Source organism: Episyrphus balteatus, chromosome 1, assembly GCF_945859705.1.
Source record: "Episyrphus balteatus chromosome 1, idEpiBalt1.1, whole genome shotgun sequence".
Taxonomy (NCBI): Eukaryota; Metazoa; Arthropoda; class Insecta; order Diptera; family Syrphidae; genus Episyrphus; species Episyrphus balteatus.
Genome location: NC_079134.1, coordinates 140182676 through 140197495, shown reverse-complemented (window position 1 = coordinate 140197495; position 14820 = coordinate 140182676). Strand labels below are relative to the sequence as shown.

Here is a 14820-nt window from a genome sequence, read left to right as displayed (position 1 = left end):
TTAATATAAAAAAAAAACTAATTTTCAATCGAAAATTCACGTGTCAAAATATCAGCTTTTTTCAAAAAGTCGGTGTGCATTAAGTTCGTTAAACTGTTTACTTTCTGATGGTGTAAACAAATTTTACATTAGTATGCTATAGTTACGATGACCATATTTTTAAATTCAAAATAATGAACTAAAACAAACGTTAAGCCTAGTTCTTAACTACTTTTTTTTATTTCAGTTTTTGCATAAGAGTTTTTCCATTGCAACGGGTGTGACAGAATTACTTCATTATTTATTTCTGATTTGTGTACTATTCACTAATATTTAGTAGCTTCAACAGCTTATATTTTTGGAAATTAGTAGGTTTAATGTATTTTTAAAATAACTTTTTGTTAAGCAGTCTTTTAACGTCACAATCCTGTAACGGGTGTGACATAAAAAATCGATTGAAGCTGTTTTGGTGACTCTATAAAGGCATAATGCAATTTTCTAAGTGAAAAAGAGTGGATTAATAATTCAAAGTTTGGTTAACTTGCCAAGAATTACCATTTAGTTAGATAATATTCATATTAATAAAGAATCTTCATCTATTAAAGTGTATATTTGCACTGAAATTTTTTTACGAACATTTTTTGGCACAGAAATACGAACAAGGTTTTGAAAATATTAAAATTTGGGTATTTTGATACGCATTTGAAGTTACTTGTTTGTTTTGATGTATTGAGGATTTTCACCAAAACTCAATATATACATATCTACATATCGCTACATATTGCACCCTCAGTGCAAAAGAGCGAGAACTCAAAAAAGTTCATTTCGAGAAAACGCTTCTGCAAAATACTGACTCTAAACTTTCTCCTATAACTTTCCATTCGACAGCAATTTCCATAATGTCAAAGCTGTATTACAAGAACCATTATGTTTATTTTGTATTTTTAATAAATTTATTTTTTATATTTGTTTAAGGGCCGATTTTTCCATCTTCTAATAAACAGTCAGTTAACTGTTCGACAAATAAACTTATTAGGCTCATAAACAATCGGATAACAACATTGAATTTTTCAATCAAAAATAATTTATTCTACAGAATAACAAAAAAAAAATTGTCAAATTCCATAATATTCAAAACTAAACGTCTTTTTTATTTATAATTGTTTTTGTTTTCTTGTGTTCCTCTGTATTCTTTGTCAAAATTTTTTCAAAGCAGCTTTGACAATTGACACAGTATTTTTATTGATATTATTCCTTAGAATAATTTTTATTCGTCTCTGAAAGAAGCAGATAGTTTTATTCATAGGAATAAGCTACATATATCTGCCTGTTGAAAAAATGATTTTTTCTCTATCAGGAGAATAAGTACTAACTGACTGTTTAACTGACCGTTGAAAAATTGGCCCTAAATAATATAAATTATTAGAAAAGAAAAATCTTTTTTGTATTGTCGCTCTTTTGCATGGAAACATTCAGATAGAAAAGGAGAACTATTTTGGTTTATCGCTCTCTAAGAAAAATGAAATATTTTTGTTTTGTATTTGTTTTTTTTTTGCATTGGAACCAAGAATTGTTTGAAGGGGATTATTTTGGAATGTCTCTGTTTTGCATAGATGAGAAAATCTCTGTGATTTATGTCACTATTTTGGATTATCTCTTTTTTGCATTGAAATTACTGAAGACAAAAGGTGAGCATTTTGTGTTAGCTCTGTTTTGCACTGGAAATTAGGAAAGAGTTTGACTTTTAATAAAGTAGGAATTGGATAAAAACAGTCATAATCTTTCGAATTTTTCGTTCATGTAAAAAACAAGCCCTTCAAAAGAAAGATAATTTAAAAAGCAACATTTCCTTATTATTATCTCAAAAATGTAATTTTTTAACTTATCACTCTTTTGCAGGGTGCGATATAACCCAACAAGTGTTTAATATAGCCTACCAGGTTTTAAATATATGGCATCAAAGTGGTAAAATTCACATACAAAATATTCCATCTTATCTAGTCTTCTGCGATCTGGACCTAAGTTAAAAAAAACATATACATGGCCTATTGAGGGATTTTATCTACAAATGGAGTAAGCCATATTGCACACAATATTGTTTTTTAACTCATTTTAATAATCAACAATATCTTACCTACTCTGCCGTGCTAAGCAAAAAAGGGCGCATATCCATTTTTGTAGTTTTGAGATAAATGCATTTTACTGACAAGGGAAAAGGTTGAGAATTGTAATTGTGCTTACTTTCAAAAATGATTTTAAGCAACGTTTAGTGTTAAAATTATAATTTTTAGTTTACACAATAATTAAATATTGTTCAAGTTTCCCAAATGTGTATCTATTTGTTTTTTTTTAAATTTTTAGAGTTTTAGTAATAATTGCATTTTTCTATTGAGGAATACAGCGGAGTAATATAGTTGTGCTCCTGCTCATCTTCATTGACTATTTTGAGCCACTTAGAATTGAAAATGCGTTGTTTTTAGTTAAAATATAAATGAGGCATTGTTTCAGGATGTCAAATATGCCTTTAACTCAATTTTGGATTTTTGGCTCATGCGCCCTTTTTGCTTAGTACGGCAGTACAGTAACCAATTTTTTTTTTAATTTTTCAATTACAGTTGTGCTCCATATTACCCACATGGATCATATTTGAAACACTTTCTCTATATTGGTATCTCAGAGACTATCCATCATTGTCAATCAAAAAGTTTCCTCAGAGCTTATAGGCCAGCTTTTCTCAATACTGAAACTAGTTTTGCGGCTTTCAAAATTGCATGTCGAAAAATTTTCAAAATAGAATAAAATGACAAAAATATGACAAATTATTCATAATTTATTTGCTTCAAGTTTTTAGAAACCATTTCACTTTTCAATTCCAAATAGGTACCATATATAAATCAACTTTTTTTTTACCGATATCTATTTTAACGCTTCAAAAAACACTTGACAAGTCAAAAAATTGCAATAATTATTATATGAACATATCGGAAGGAATTCTTAAACTCCACAACTTCCTTTAAAAGTTACTTCAATATTATAAATTCTACTAAAAGCAACCTACAATACCGTAAGAAAATTAGCACTTTGCATATCTCCTTACAAAAACACAAAACATAAATGTTTTAACATTGAACACAGAAGTCATTATTTACGACACGCTTCACTTGTCAACTAGCTCCTAGCAGTTTGTATAAAGTTCTATTTGTGTAAAAACCTATCAAATCTACCAACGCACCCAATAACTCAATAGAACACATACTACATATAACTGCACCTTCATTATTATTGTAGACGTATTTTTGCAATAAGCTAAAAATAGAACTTGTATACGCAAAAAATACTTTACAAGAATATTGTTTGCCGTTAATCATTAACTGTTATTTTTTTTCTTCTTTGACTTAAAGTAATTTTAATTCCAATTTCCTTTTACAAAAGAGACCCCAAACCTGTCATTCCAATTCTAACAACAAAAATCCTCTTAGTTTTTTTTATTCTAACGACCGACACGACGACTTATGCCTTTTGTATAACTTCTTATTCCTAATGAAACAACTGGGCCTATAATAGAAAATTGGAAAATTCCACAAGGCACCATAAAGTTGAAGAGAATTTTTGCTTAGAAATATTTGCTGTACTGTGCGAAAACTTGGCGGAATGTCTTCATTTTTCAATGTTAACAAAGCAATTAATCACCTTGTCAGCCTCAAAGTCACAAATGCACTTGCCACTTCTTTTTTTTGCGCCCACCATTGCCGTCATTGCTATATAGCCTCCAAGAGTAAGTAAGTACTTTTGCCGCGCCCGATCTTCGAACTCGTATATTGTATTCATTGAACAACTTCCTTTTGTAGAGTTTCTTTATAGTTTTTTTTTTCTGTTCCCGGCGAACAGGCAGAAGTCTGCCATTAGAATTTTTACACGCCTGTCAACGACATGTATACGACGAACGTTACGTACTTTGTACCTCTTTCGCAACTCGCGTAGATATGAATTTTCTTCAGCACTTTTGTGAAGTACATTTCCTTCCTTTTTCCTTCAAGATGGCCTCTTGTAGACTTTTATTCCTCATATAACCACATGAACTTCTATAGCTTTCAAAGTCTAGAGTCGTCGTCATTATCGTCGTCGGGCGGTGTTGGTGGCGAAGGAGAATGCATTTGCCAATCCGGAACTTTTGGTATCGAACGTTCGTTAGCTGGAGTGTGGAAACGTCAATCAGTGGCTTCCTTTCAAGCTGTGCTCCATAGCGACTGGTATAATTTTTTTTTTTAAGGTTCTCAGTGGAGCCCTATGGTAAAATAATAACTGCAATTGCTCAACTCAACTAGGCGAAATTCATAATTCTCCGATTTAACGATGGAGATGATGATGATGATTTTTTTTGGGGGCACACAATCAGTTTGCATGCATCGCGGGGATTAAAAGTGAAAGGTTTTACAAAAAAAAAAAAAAAGACTGCCATCATCAATAGAAGTTTCGATGTATAGGCCAATTAAGATAGTCCACGGGACAAAAACAAAAGCCAAAAAATAAGTGCGGTTAGGCACGATCGAGAGGTATTGTTTCGAGATAGCAATACCAATTTTTTTGTTTTTTTTTTTGTTCCACATCACATACTCGGTAATGCTTAGGTTACAAAATACAGCGTGACAGTTTCATAATTGGACCAATATTTGCACCTTTTGTGTTGGAAAAATGGTGGTTGACGACAATGACGAGGACGACGCGACGAAACCATGGGATAGTTTTTATTCCAATTTTTATTTTTTTTTTTTCGTTTGCACCTTTGTTCCTGTAAAACCATCTCCTTTTTTTTCAGATTAAAAAAACAAATTTTTTTTTTATTTTCAGTTGTTTAAAACTTTTTCGGTGTGATGAAATTTTTGTTTATTTATTTGGTTTTTATTTAATTTACGATAAATCAATATATTTTTGTGCGGATATATAAAATGGTGGCTTTTTATGTAATAAAATAAAAAAAAAAAATTAAGTTTAAACCAGAAAAAAATCATGACTATAAGCTTTATAGTTCAGATTGTGTTGTATATTCGAAAAAAAAAAAAAATAAAACGAAGCTGTGATAAAAATCTCTTTGAGAGTTTAATTGGAGTAGTGAAGCTCGACGGTAACCAATTTAAAGTTTTTTTTTTTTAATTTACGGATTTTTTTTTTTTTTTTGATTTTGTTGTTTTACAGTAGGGTCCCCATAGACCGTTTCAATCTGTGCTTTGCTAGCTAGAATAATGAAAAAATCAATGTTTATTTCTTTTTTGCATACCTTTGCTTAATACTTAGTATTGACTTGCAGCCATGCTCGTCATTTGGTCATTCTATCAGCTTGAATTTCGTAATAGACGGCACTGGAAAGTAGTTGCATAACATCACCAAGGTATTGAAAAAAAAAATTCCAATATTTGTAGCCACAAATTTTTTCTTGCTCGAACTATCTTCCAATTTTTGCTTTCGTGGCGATATAATTCACATTTACTTAATACATAAAATATCAAACTGGCAGGTTACAACAAAACATGTTCAAAATGATCCTAATAAATGAATAAACTTCAATATTATTGTAATTTTTGTCCAAAAGGATTCCTGTTGATAAGTCTAAGGAAACAATTCAAATCAAACAAACCTTAAAAGAAAACTATAGAAAATTTTACCAGAGAATATTGTGTAGATATAACCTTTTCCACATTTTCTAATTCAGAAGTTCTCTTTGCTATTTAAACGATGTGATTGTACCATTTTTACTTCATCAAAATCAGGAGATATTGCTACTAAAATATTTTTTTCTGAAAAGTTATAATTCACATTCAATTTCGACGAATAGAGATATATTAAAAATACATTGATTGCAAGCACATAGGTTCTTAAAGAATCCCAGTCACAAAACTACTGTACCGATCATTATTTAAAAGTAAACTATTATGAAAAATACGCAGGTACACTTCTAATATAATTAACTTTTCTTAACTCAACGAAAGATATGTTGTTGCGCTGTTATGGACATTTTTAGAAAATAAGTGCATCAAATGCTTTTGTACCATTGCATTTTTGTTCCCAACTCAACCAAAGAATTACCTTTGAGCTGTTTTAAACATTTTTGAAAAAAAGTGCATTAAATGCATTTTTACCATTTTTGATGCAACGCCATTGCATTTTTGCTCCTAACTCAACGAAAGAATTACCTTTGAGCTGTTTTAAACATTTTTGAAAAAAAGTGCATCTAATGCATTTTTACCATTTCTGATGCAACGCCATTGCATTTTTGCTCCTAACTCAACGAAAGAATTAACGTTGAGCTGTTTTGAACATTTTTGAAAAAAAGTGCATCTAATGCATTTTTACCATTTCTGATGCAACGCCATTGCATTTTTGCTCCTAACTCAACGAAAGAATTACCTTTGAGCTGTTTTGAACATTTTTGAAAAAAGGGCATCTAATGCATTTTTACCATTTCTGATGCAACGCCATTGCATTTTTGATCTAAACTCAACGAAAGAATTACCTTTGAGCTGTTTTGAACATTTTTGAAAAAAAGTGCATCTAATGCATTTTTACCATTTCTGATGCAACGCCATTGCATTTTTGATCTAAACTCAACGAAAGAATTACCTTTGAGCTGTTTTGAACATTTTTGAAAAAAAGTGCATCTAATGCATTTTTACCATTTCTGATGCAACGCCATTGCATTTTTGCTCCTAACTCAACGAAAGAATTACCGTTGAGCTGTTTTGAACATTTTTGAAAAAAAGTGCATTAAATTCATTTTTACCATTTCTGATGCAACGCCATTGCATTTTTGTTCCCAACTCAACGAAAGAATTACCGTTGAGCTGTTTTGAACATTTTTGAAAAAAAGTGCATCTAATGCATTTTTACCATTTCTGATGCAACGCCATTGCATTTTTGCTCCTAACTCAACGAAAGAATTACCGTTGAGCTGTTTTGAACATTTTTGAAAAAAAGTGCATTAAATGCATTTTTACCATTTCTGATGCAACGCCATTGCATTTTTGTTCCCAACTCAACGAAAGAATTACCGTTGAGCTGTTTTGAACATTTTTGAAAAAAAGTGCATCTAATGCATTTTTACCATTTCTGATGCAACGCCATTGCATTTTTGCTCCTAACTCAACGAAAGAATTACCGTTGAGCTGTTTTGAACATTTTTGAAAAAAAGTGCATTAAATGCATTTTTACCATTTCTGATGCAACGCCATTGCATTTTTGCTCCTAACTCAACGAAAGAATTACCGTTGAGCTGTTTTGAACATTTTTGAAAAAAAGTGCATTAAATGCATTTTTACCATTTCTGATGCAACGCCATTGCATTTTTGCTCCTAAATCAACGAAAGAATTACAATTGAGCTGTTTTGAACATTTTTGAAAAAAAGTGCATCTAATGCATTTTTACCATTCCTGATGCAACGCCATTGCATTTTTGCTCTAAACTCAACGAAAGAATTACCTTTGAGCTGTTTTGAACATTTTTGAAAAAAAGTGCATCTAATGCATTTTTACCATTTCTGATGCAACGCCATTGCAGTTTTGATCCTAACTCAACGAAAGAATTACCGTTGAGCTGTTTTGAACATTTTTGAAAAAAAGTGCATCTAATGCATTTTTACCATTTCTGATGCAACGCCATTGCACTTTTGCTCTTAACTCACCGAAAGTCTCGCTAAATGGGAAAAGTGCACCTGATGTCTCTTAACAATTTGCCAATATTTCTTTTACGGTTAACTCTTAAAACAGTTCAACAATTCTTTAATCATCCATACGAAATCGATTACCAAAAAAATATATCGGTATTTTGTTTAGTAAAGACCCAAACCTAATTTTGGTAAATCGATTTTTTTGTTTTTTTAATTCTTACAATTCACATCCACTTATTGCCAAAAGTTGTACCTAAGCAGCGAATTTGATGAATATTTTCAGTGTCATCGACAGAAAAAGTGAAAATCGAAAAATACAGCTGAAAAAAAAAAAAATCGATAACTTGAAAATAAATTGAAAAAAACGAAAAAAAGAAATCGAAATAAAAGAATTTATATAATGGAAAATTTAATGGACAGAGCTTTTATAAGACATGTAAGTTTAATTATTTGTATTGTTGAAACAATGGTTTTTAATTATATTTGATTTTTAATTTAGTTCCGCGGCAGGGAGTGGTCCAATCCAAGGACCTGGTTTGGGAGGCCCAATTATTTGGTAAGCTGACTATTAAATTGAATAAATTGTTAAAAATTTATAAAATTTATTATATTTAGAGACAAATTACCATGCCGATACCATTACAGCCCATCGAAATAATTGGGGATGGGCCACATGTCCTGGTAAGTTCCTATTTTGATTTTTGTTCAATTTTATTTCTTGAAAATCTTGACATTTTTTCTTATTTTTCTTTTTTTTTTTTCAAGCCAAACTTAGGAGTTATATATTTCCCGCAGCAAAATATCATTGTGACCAGGACGAGGGTGGTCAGGATTCGTAGGAGGGTCCATTTTTCGGTAAATATTGAATTTTTGATATTTATTTTTTTTTTAATAATATTTTTTATTTATTTGACAATTATTGATTGCTTTGTTTTTTTTTTTTTTATTTTCAGAAATTTAATCTGTTCTTACAGTGGGTAAAAACTAAATTTTGGAAATTCCAGCGGTTATTGAAGCGAAAAATGGACAAACAGTCAATAATAGCTATCATTTGTTCGATATGCCTATTTATTGGCTTAACTATTTATTAATTTATTTATTTATTATATTTTATTAATTAATTTTCTTTTATTTTACAGATTACCTATTGCGTTTAAATAAAACAACATCTTTTCGAGTTTTTTATTCCAGCAAACAAAATGTCTTTTATTTTACTTTGTCGTGGATATTTTTCTTTTATTTTTTCTATTTTTTATTGATCTTTTCAGCTTAGGTTAATAATTTTGGAATTTGGAAATAAACATTGTTTATGTATGTAAGTAAGTATCGTAGTCAAACTTTAGAAGAGAAAAATTGAATTTTAGAAATTCTTGAGCCTATTAAGTTTAGGGTGGTCTCGAGACCACTCACTTGATTGCCTAATTAGAGCGGAGTGCACCGCTGCGCGCTTCGTTTTGATAACAAAACTGATGAAACCTTGGAATAATAAGTTAATTTGTATGTTTTGGTAAGGTAATTTACAAATACAAAAAGATCCTAAACAATTCCCCTGAAAACTAGTCGCTCACCTTAAATAAAGAAAGTCTAGAATCTGTTTGTACTAGCAACATAGGGAGACAAGCCCAGTGCTTGGAGGCTGTTTGATCAAGTCTTTGATCCTTATTTCTAAGACCTTATCTATGTCACTGAAAAATTCCCTCCACAGAGAGGATGCTCTCTTCTAAGCCAGGGCAGGAAATTGGCATAGAAAGTAAAAGAATGTACATATCTTTTTTCAGCTGGTCCAAACAACTACGCAATAGTAAGTATTTTGTGGTATCGGCCAATGTCCTGTTGAAATCGTAACAATCCTTTCTATGTCTTGTGTAGGTCTAAAGGACAAATCATTTGTTCTAGATGTTAGTGAAGCTGTGGCGGCATATATTTGTTGTCTTTTTTTAAGTAATTTGAAAAGAATGTTTACTCTTTCCGCCGATCCTTGCCTAGTCAAAGCCTTTTCGCATTTTAGTTGCCTTCAAAACCACAGTAATCAGCTTTTGAAAAAAATTTGCGAGTCATGGCCGAAGCAATGACGTTTAGAGCTGCCTGAAAATGATTTATGAAAGACAATCCATTTTTGAGCCAACAATAAAAATACATGCGATGAAGTCTCTCATCATCATCACAATCCTCTTCCCGGACTTTCCTCGACGCGAGGTAGACCGTGGGTGTCAAGAACATATGTAACGGTGCTAAGATTGCTGTATAACTGTGACCGAAAGGCTTTGACTACCAACAACAATTTTCTGTTTTTGGACACGCTGAATCCGAATTTCAAGTCCGTTTGGCCCGGTCACCCTCCAGTTTTCAGCTGTGACCAGGTACTCTAAAAATAAGCAAATCGTGATCGCTTCAAAAATTATTCAGATTATTATTATATTTTTCAAATGTAGAAAATATCGGATATAACTATCAAAAGATAAAAGCTTTAAAAAATTATATAATGCAAAATTTGTATATTATAAAATTATTTAGGAAAGATGCCAAGACACTTTTTCTTTTCCGAATGATCGTTTAGAAGGTACTATAATATTTCAACAAACGTTTTTTTGGGTATATAACAAATGAACCGTCATTGTTATTGTAAATGATACAAAGTTTTTAAATAGAAAATAGAATAAAGAAAAATTATATTTTTTTTCTGAGGACATCAATAGTTCTTGAGATATTATTTAAAAACGAAAAAAAAAATCAAAAGTAAAAAATTACGTTTTTTTGCTTTAAACTCTAGAGTTACCTGAAAATTTTTCACGCTCACCTCATAAGTTTTGCAAAAAATGCCATGAGACATTTTTCGATACTAGCGATCAGTTAGGTAAGATTTATCGCAACTTGAAAAAAGCGTTAAAAATATTTTTTTTTTCATTAAACATTTGAACTCAATCCATTTGATCAATTCAGTCAAAAAATAATTACATTCATATTAAAAAGACTTTGTTTTGCTACTTTTTTTCATTGCCTTAATCAAATATCCTATCAGGTAAAATTTTGAAAATGTCTTTTCAGATCTTTTTATTGCCAAATCAGAAGTCCCTCAAGGAAGCCACCTAGGTCCATTTTTATTTATTTTACCTATAAATGATATAAATATAAATAATCTTCTGGACCATTTTTTATCCTAAGTCATTAATTTGATGAAAATGGGATTAAAAAAAAAACATTATTTTGGACCAATGCTCCACAGTTTTGAGTGATAATCAATGTTTTTAATCAATCTTTTGTTTTTTTTTTGGTACCTACAGCTATGGACAAAGAAATAGCACACTTTTGATTTTTCTTACAAAAATTGGATTTATTTGGGACCTTTTAACTTATATATTAAAATTTTTATATCAGGGCATGCATTAGCTTATGGGGATTCATAAAATTAATAATTATAAATTATTTCATTTCAATTCAATTTTTGAAAATTATGATTTGTAAAGAATACCCTTTCTTCTTGTGGACAAGGAAAGGGACAGGAAAAGCATTATATTGCTAATGCAAATAAATATAGAAAATAACGGTACTTTTAAGATATTTTTATCTTCATCACTTTAATTCGACAATATACAAAAAGAAAAAAAATTTTAAAAAGCATTCCTAATATCTAAAATTCGATTCGCATGATTTTTCTCAATAGTGTGCTATTTCTTTGTCCATGGCTGTATATATGGGTTTTTCAAAAGTTATGGTCCAAAAAAATTCGACTAACTTTTATCTTGAGTTCAAGTTAAAAAATAAAATTTTATCTCAAAAAGTCTACTGGAATGAGAGACTTCACTGTACCTACATTTACCTGTCGGTCTTTCTTTTTGTTGTTATTGAAATAATTTATTTATTTTTATCCCCATTCACTATACCAAAAACGATGGTCAAAAATTGTATTTGAAAAGAGAGTTTTTTATTTTATTTTTTTTTGTATTTGTTTTGAAATAAACGAGCAACGAACTGGACATAAGCACATACATACATATTATTCATGTATATATGGTATTTACAGTTTTTTTTTTTTTTTAAATATTATTCATGTATCAATCCACATTTATATGATAAATGAATGAGTTATGCGGTTACAGGAAATGGAATATTATTTTTTTTTTGCGGTCATTCACTTCATTGGAGAATCAAAATAGATTCGAGGATTTCCAATTAACCACTTTTATTTTTTTTGATAAATAAATGTATGGGATGAAGGATGATAAAGGATAACTTTCTGTAATATCCAACAATATTGGAATCATTGGATTTTTGAATGTATAAATGATTTTTATTTTTATATATATATTTTTTTTTTTTTGAAATGTAAAATGAAAATCAGTCAATCAAAATGAAATGTATTAAATAGAAAATATTTTGTTTGATGAGTGGTTTGGAGGATATCCTTTTAAATGAACATTCACTTATAAATAAAAATAGGAAATTTCTATAATGGAAGTTTTAGGTTTAGAAGGCTTGAAAAAAAAAAACTTTTTGTACATTTACCTCAAAAAATATTTTCCTATTTCCTAGAATTTTTTAAATCGCAGATTTAACCTTTTTTAACAATAAATTAAAACCAATTTTTCTTTTTATATATTTTCAGGTAAGCAACTTATCATATCACCTTAGCCGAAATAAACCTTAATTTTTTGTTTTCACCTTAAAAGTGGAACAAATTGATTGTTTGTATTCATAAAAATGTAAGTAATGTATAAATGTCATATACTTAAATATATTAAACAAAACAGAGAATATAGGTAAAAAAGGTATTAACTACAAGACCGATTCTTTAGGTCTCAAACATAAAGCCTACACAAACGAACTCATTCAGGTGACATATTTGACAAGAACAACTCAAACAAAACAAAACTTTGTCCAAGCTTTTCCCTTTGAAGAAGAGTATAATCATACTTTTGGTTTATTTATGTCTTTTTCTTCATCATCATCTTTTTCAACCATAACTATTGGACATTAATTCCATCAAAAAAGAAAGACGTCAAATGTCTGTAACGTCATTCCTCTTTGTCATATTTAGAACATTCAACATTTATCATTTAAACATGTTGTGTCTGCTGTTGTTGGTCGTCGTGATAGTTATAGGTTCTCTACTAAAAATATACATGGAATGTGACTCCAATCTGTCTCAAAATCCCATTTACTTTGGAGTTTCGGACAGCTGGGAAAGTATATATGAAACTACATTTCGACGCACTTTATGTCATGACAAATCTCTCTTTTTTCTTTCTTTTCTTTCTTTGAAATCAAAGAATTGCGAGCTTTTTTGTATTTCTTCATTTTGTTTGTATGTTGGAGGCTTAATAAATTATGAATGATATTCGAGAATAGTTATTATTATACTTTTGAGGGTTCCAATTGAGCAGAAGAAAGAATGGGAAAAAGTAAAACTTTTTTTTGTCACATCAAAGACATTCCTATCTTTTTTTTTTTACCTCGAATTGAAGGTACTTCAGAAAGATGTCTTATGGATTCATTTGTAACATTTAGTTAATTGGTTTTGTTATATAAAAGATAAACTATCAATTTTTTGTACATTTACAAGAATATATACTTCATGATTCCTAAAATTTTCTTATTATTTATATTTCTAACGGTAAAATAGGTTAATCTATGGAACTGTTCAAAAACCAACATTTTCAAATTTTTTTTTGTTTTTACTTTTCTCATAAAAAAGTGGTAAAATTTTTTGTGATGAAATGATAATAATTTTTACAAAGGCTTTTTATATGGCTTCAAGATTCTTTTTGTTTCAAACTTCTACGATTTTTTTTTTAGACTACAATATCAGTCCTCGAACCAAAAAAACCATACTTTTGACTTTGACTATCAATATCTCAACAACGGATCATTCCACAGAAAATTTAAGGATTTATTAGAAAATTTCATTTAATTCTCTACAAAGAAATAAAGTTTGCATTGTTAAAAAAATTTTTTTTCGTACATTTGATATCAATTTAGAAAAGCTATCAAAATAGGTCTTTTTGCGGTTTTTTTTAGATAATGTGTCGCTATTTCATAACTATAGGTGATAAGATTAAACTAAGGCTTCATTATTGAAGCTTAATAGACCTGAAATTAATCTGCAAAGTTTCAGACTTATTCATCAAACAGTTTTTCTATTGTTAGGGTTTGAACTTTTGAGATAATTTAAAACACCACATTTTTACAGCTGTAAATGACTTACTTCTAATCACTTTTTTTATGTGATTATGTAAATTCAAACATTTTTAAAACAATGTTCAAAAAGTGCCAAAGTAGTAAACCGCACTTTTGACTTTTTTGGGCATCAATTTAAATTTAAAAAAAAGAAAAAATAACTTCGGTTATAACTGTGTCGAATTCGATGCTTAAAGTCGTTCTTTTATCGCTTATTCAGAAATTTCACTGGCCAGAAAGAGTCCACAGTTAAACTTTGAAAATCTTTCTTACAATCGAACATCAAAGACTTGATTAAAGGCGGGCTTAGATTTTAATCCTGGGTATACCTAACGAATTAGGTTCCTCTTGGGCGCCATTTATTGGTATCCAAAAGACTTTAAAGCCAGTAGGATGATTCCTTATAGACAAGTTATTGGTTGGTTTTTTATTTCATCTTTTCTTCAAATGGATAACAAATCATGAAATCGCTTATAAGTCTCTTGTGAGAAAATTTCAAATTAATCGTTCTTAAAGCATTTTTGTTTTCATAAATTACCAATTGTCGTTTCGTTGTTGTTATTATTTTCTGGCACAAATGGTTCAAGCTTGAGACAAGAAAAAAAAAAAAAACTTAAAAAAAATGAAAACAAATCAATAACGAACGTGATACATAAACAAAGAAAATAAATCGTTTGTTTTGGGTCGTGTTGTTCTCAAGAAGTGCATTTCATGAAATGGAGACGAATACAAAAAAAAAAATACGTCGTTCACCCACTTCAATCGACATATCCACAAAAGGAAAACAAAAAAAAAAATGAATTGAGAACAACACAGCTCAAGAAAATGGCTTCGGACCGGAGGGAGATCTTTGTCGTCGTCATATTGCGTTCTTGTCGCTGCCATATCGTCTTCTTCTTCTTCGTCTTTAACATTCTCTTAGAGGTGAAGTGGAAGTGTTCCATATTTCACGCTTTTGTTATGCTAGCAGCAGCAGAAATTGTCGTCGTCTTCGTCGACGGTCGTTCGA

At 30.0% G+C, this 14820-nt stretch overlaps 1 protein-coding gene and 1 long non-coding RNA gene across 4 annotated transcripts in view; one reads left to right on the top strand and one right to left on the bottom strand.

Annotated features, from left to right (window-relative positions):
- LOC129907170 (neogenin) overlaps positions 1–14820 on the top strand; it is a 409252-nt gene that overhangs the window by 103591 nt on the left and 290841 nt on the right. The gene's annotated exons all lie outside the window — the stretch shown is intronic.
- On the bottom strand, positions 8016–8532 carry LOC129907203 (uncharacterized). Its single transcript, XR_008770984.1, has 2 exons — positions 8264–8532; positions 8016–8202 (listed from the first exon to the last, which is right to left on the bottom strand). It is a non-coding gene; the product is annotated as an uncharacterized LOC129907203 (long non-coding RNA).